Raw genomic sequence first — 5602 nt, 5'->3', positions numbered from 1 at the left:
GTAAGAAGAGTTCTGCTGTTGGTCTTTAGTGGAATACCTGATAGTTAACGAATGGTGGATCTCGTTGCTAAAGAGTTTAGTCAGTTATTCACAGACTGTTGGAGCTTCGAGCCACCAGGTCCCCTGGGTAGCTTAGATAAAGTCAAGAACTAGTATTTAGGTTAATTTGAAATGTTCAAATTGACAAGAGGAAGTTCGATTATATATGATATAATTGGACTAGTTAATTACATATGATATAATTGGCTAAATGTATGAGATACATTATTTTGGAGGAAATTAAATATAAATATGATTTATATCAAGTAGAGGAGAAAATACTGTAGTAGATATCTGATATCAAACTATAGGGTAAAAATATAATATGATTATATTAATTAATTAATTAATTGGTTAATTATATGATAATTAATCCAATTTTCACGTTCGGACGTCGGTTAGTGGGGAGCGTCGGTTAATGTAACTGATGAGTTAAAATGAAAAAGGCTTTCATTTTGATCGCCCGTCGTCAGATCGCCCAAAAGATATTCGGGAGCGCACGTTGGAGAATAGAGAACGATCGTTTACGTAAAACGAGAGCCTATACGATAGTCTCTCTTTGTCTAGACGATCGTCTACCTCGCGCCTAAACGATCGTACGCTATTTCCTACATGATCGGATAGCTTCTCTAAACGATCGTATAGTGTGTCAATTTTACTAAACGATCGAGTATCTTTTCCTAAACGATCGTTCAATAAATCCTACACGATTGTGTAGCTCCTTCTAACGATAAGCATTTCTGTTATGCGATAGCGTCTTCATCCCTCCCACTTGCTGATCGTGTACACGATTCGTGTTTCCTCCTTCCTCTACTAAATTCACCAAAGACCACCCTTTGGGTTTTCACTCTGAGAATACCCGAGGCTCTTTAGTGGTGGTGTCATCCCTACAGCATTTGTGTTCATGCGTTGCTCGTGCTGTCGTTGTTGACACTGTTAATGGGTGATGGTAGATTGCGTGGAGGGTTTCCGCTGCTGTGAGTGCTGAAGATTGTCTTGAATTGGTATGGAACTCTCTCCCTTATCATTTTTGTTGTTCTTAGCATGCTGTTAATTGATGCGTTACTTTATGTGGTGAAAATATGGATGATATGCGTTGATGGATTTACGTTGTAATTCAAGTGTAAATTCCTCTGAATTTTCTGGTAAGTCCAAGGTCGAACACAGGGACTTGTGAAAATAGTTGCGTTGATAATATTTATGAAAACTTTGTGGTAACCAAGTAAATAAATAGAGTTTTGGGTGTGTTGTTGCGTTGATGAAAAAGAAATAAATAAATGTGGCGGATTTGAGAAAGATAGTTACATTGATAGATGCAATGAGTGTACGATGAACGGGTTGAGAAGATCTTTAGCTAGCGTAACTCGGGAATGCGTCAAACTATGCGATCATGCTACAACCATGCACAGCAAGTTATTTCCCAATGTAAATGTGATGCTTCTAAGTCTAGGACGCATGTGTTGTATGCAAATGTCCATATAGCTTATCCCTAAGTCTCTACTCTTGTCCTATGCGTTGATGTAAAATGCATGAAAGCAAGGTGATCGCATACAATCATATCTTATTGCTAACATGCATGCGATGCGTTAATAACAAATAGTGCTAATTTCTAAGCTCCTATCTGCCGTTTATGCATTCTAATCTGGTTCTTCCAAACCTAGATTCTGACCTGACCTTCCCAAGTCTAGATTCTGTCTTTAGACTACCCTCCTGAGTATCTCTAATAGACGAATGAAGCATACATAAACAAGATAATCGCAAAGAATGAAGATTCCTTCATTATGCTAGCTAACTACTTCTCAACCCATTCAACTAATTTAGGTACTCGTGCATAAATAACAGAGAGTGAATAGATATAGAGAAAGAAATTCCATTCTTATAAATGTGTTGAGTACAAAATGACAATGGAAAGTAAAGGTAGAGAGCCTGGTAGCAATTCCTTACTGACCGAGGCTTTTTACGCTGAATCTCTATTCTGATCTACAAATGTTCTCGCTTCCGCAAGCGTCGGTCCTCTCTCTGTCTTGGAGCTTCCGACGCTTTCCCAAGCTTATCGAAACGATCTACTGGCACACTTTCTTCCTCGCGTCTGCCTTAAAGTAAAAGAAAACTATGGATAGAGGCGTGAACTTGTAAAATGATGAATTAATCGACTGCTTAACCCCTTTTCTCAAGAATGCACTCGGTATTTATAGAGCATCCATGGTGAAAGGCGGCTTCTCTCTCCTGGTTGTACAGATGGGACAACTTTAATTCCTAATTGATGCGCCGGATAATTGTCATCGATAAAGCTGAATGTACTTCGTGACCGTTATCAGATGTCAACTTAATTAGGATCTAGTTGTCATCAGCTTTCTGTCTCATCACTCTGAATTATCCTTTCACCTGGATGCGCCCATCATGTTGCGCTGACCAAGTTGCGCGATTCTTCTTGGGCGAATGTTTCCGGGCAATATTAATGCAAAGCCTTGCGGTGAAGTTGCGCTCGTCCAATGTATTCCTATGATCGCAATCTCTGCATTGCATTAACGCATATTCTGCACAAAAATATAAAGATCAACTGCTTTAATGCGCTGGACGCATGCGACCGCAATATTATAGAATTTATTCTTAATGGACACAATTTAACATATTTCATCAACGCAAATCAACATCGTTTAAGATCTTAGTACTATGATAACGTGCATATCTGCCCGTTATCATTAATTAAGATTTGTTTGAATAACTGTAGTTTGAATGTATAATGTGTATTTCGAACACGGTGAGATCAGAGCGATCCGAACGCACTCATGGAACTCTTAGATATGAGATCCTTCAATTGGTATTAGAGCCAGGTTCTAATACTCCGATTTCATCTGTTTCAACGAAATAACATTTACATTCATGGTAGGTGCATTTCTGCGTTGTTTAATTGTTAAATCTGCTGTGGATGTGCCGGATTAATGGATGTTTTCAGGATGATTAGCCTCGGTCTGATTTAGATCCTTTTACATTTGCGGTTGTTTGTAAAGGCCCTTGCGTTTTTGGGCATTAATAATCGTTATCGAGTCTGTATTCAATGTTTGTTTGAAGTTTTGAGTCGTCCGTTGAAGAAGCAGATCTGTGCAAGCGTTGCATAAGAGTTGTATGCAATCTAGGCAAGTGTCGTAGTTCTTTGAGGAAGGAGGCGATCTAGGTTTGATCACATCGTGCAGAAGATGTTCTACGCGATCGCTATTGATCGCATCATAAAGATGAAGGAGTATGCGATCGCTGTTGAACGCATCAATTAAACGATGGGGTATGTGATCAAGAGTTGATCGTATCGTGTTGACGATCGGGTACGCGATCGCTGAGTATCGTTTAATGCGCATGGGCGCTAAATGATTGTCTAGGTCAGTAAGCTTTATCGCTTAGTAACTAACTAAACGATCGCTTAACATCGCAAGGTAAATCGTTTACCTGGTTGCACGCATCATGTATACGATAAGATGCTCGCATATCGTTTAAATCGCGTGCGCTAGACGATCATTTAGGTCAGCAAGCTTCATCGCTTAGTAACTGATTAAACGATCACTTAACAACACAAGGTAAATCGTTTACCTGGTTGAACGCATCGTTTAAATGATGAGAAGCTCACGTATCGTTTAAAGCACGCACACTAGATGATTGTTTAGGTCAGCAAGATTCATCACTCAGTAACTGACTGAACGATCGCATAGTAACACAAGGTAAATCGTTTACCTATCGTCGTGCTACACGATTGCATCTACGATCAGGCATCGTAGCCTCGTCATCGTCTACGCGATCGTTTACTTATGCTGCTATCGTTTAGTGCGCACTGAACGATCGTCTACCTGCTGGAGTTTACTACACATTGAAGACCTCCTGGCGGTTCAAGATTTGGTTCGCCTGTGAACCGGTTAACTCGATGAAAAATGTAATAGATAAGGTTTTTTTTTCATTCCAGTTTTTGTAAAGGCTCATCTCGGTTCATTAATCCTTTATTTATTACATGCGATGTATGTTTATAGATGTGCATATAGTAAATCCCACCTTAGGTTATGCAATGGTCATGCATCATCTCTTTATTGTAATTGTTATAATTTAGAGAAGCATGATTTAATTATGTAAGAGCATGTTCATGCATCATATAATATAAGAGTTATATTTATGCATGCATAAAAAGCATTGACATGCATCATCTTTATATCATAAATGTTATAGTATAAGGGTGAATGATAGCATGTTTGCTTGGTTACACATTATATAAAAGTTATATATAGTAATGATCGGACATTGCATGAAGCATGACACATAGGTTATTTTATAAATGTTATAAACGCCTCGTTTTGCGCAATAGTTTTAGTTGTTTCTTTTTAAAAGTTAAAAAGAAATTAGAACTAAAAGGAATAAGAAAGACATGCATGCTAACTTAGGTTTAATTCATGGTTTTAAAGTGTTTAAAACTTGGATCACATAAACCTAAGATCACGGTTCTAATATGATTAGCAACCCTAAGGCTTTAATCTCTTAACCAATTTAATAGGATTAAATTGGCTAATAAAAGGTTAAAGTGTAGCAAATCTATCTATAAGGGACCTTTTGTCTAAGGCGGGTTCTGTCTAGGCTGGGGTATTTAAGTTGACGAAAACGTAACACTCCTACCTGGGAACTTACCTGGAAAGGTGAATTAGATAGATTTGATGCATGCATACAAGTTAAGGACAGTCCATTAAAGTGTTTAAATGTGACTACTTGAACTTGTTCATATTTCATAGACAAACCTTGTTTATGAGCAGAGTTTAAAAAGACGACTTAGACTAAAATCAGTAGCCGGATTGTCTAGGTTAATGAATCCCTAGGTAGAACATTCAGTGGGAGGTACTTGGGGCATAAGATGCTTCACTTAAACCTTTCATGTTTCTCCTAAATAGTCCACACTGTGCGATCTACCCTCGGCCTCGCGGCACCTTTGGCGTGTCCCCCCAACAGATGGTGTTTGGTAGGTTAATATCAAGGTGGATAGAGAGAGTGTTCATAGTAAGTGGGAGCGAGAAGTGCTACAACATATCCCTCAGTCTCCTTCGTTAGGTTGAATAAAGTTACTACGCATCGCCTCGAGGCACCCTGGGAGTGTCCCCCTAAAGGATGACAGTTTTGCGCGTTTCTTTATTTGATCTCCTATAAGAGGATAAGGTAACTTAGTCTCTTGTCCCAATCTGCTTCTTCCCTATGGTGGGCTCATTAGGGCAGGACTCTGGCATCGAAAATAAGGGTTACACTTACACGAAATAGTTAAAGGTTAACGATTCTGGATGGAAAAATGGTGGCTGTTAGGTTCAGTTCCAAGAGTTGGTTCTGCCTAATGGTTGAGAATGTCTCGTCCCAGCGAAGGGGAAACTGATCACCCCATTGATGCGTGTTTAATGCGATGAAATAATGGTGTAGAATGCGATGGTGGAATATGCATTGTGCATGCAAGTTTTCTCAACAAGATCCAAGTATATATCCTACTGAGTTGCCTGGTAAGCCCAGGGTCGAACACAGGGACTAAGGAAACAGTAGGTGATGGTAATTTTCG

The sequence above is a fragment of the Benincasa hispida genome, chromosome 7, assembly GCF_009727055.1.
Source record: "Benincasa hispida cultivar B227 chromosome 7, ASM972705v1, whole genome shotgun sequence".
Classification (NCBI taxonomy): Eukaryota; Viridiplantae; Streptophyta; class Magnoliopsida; order Cucurbitales; family Cucurbitaceae; genus Benincasa; species Benincasa hispida.
This window is presented reverse-complemented; position numbering follows the sequence as displayed.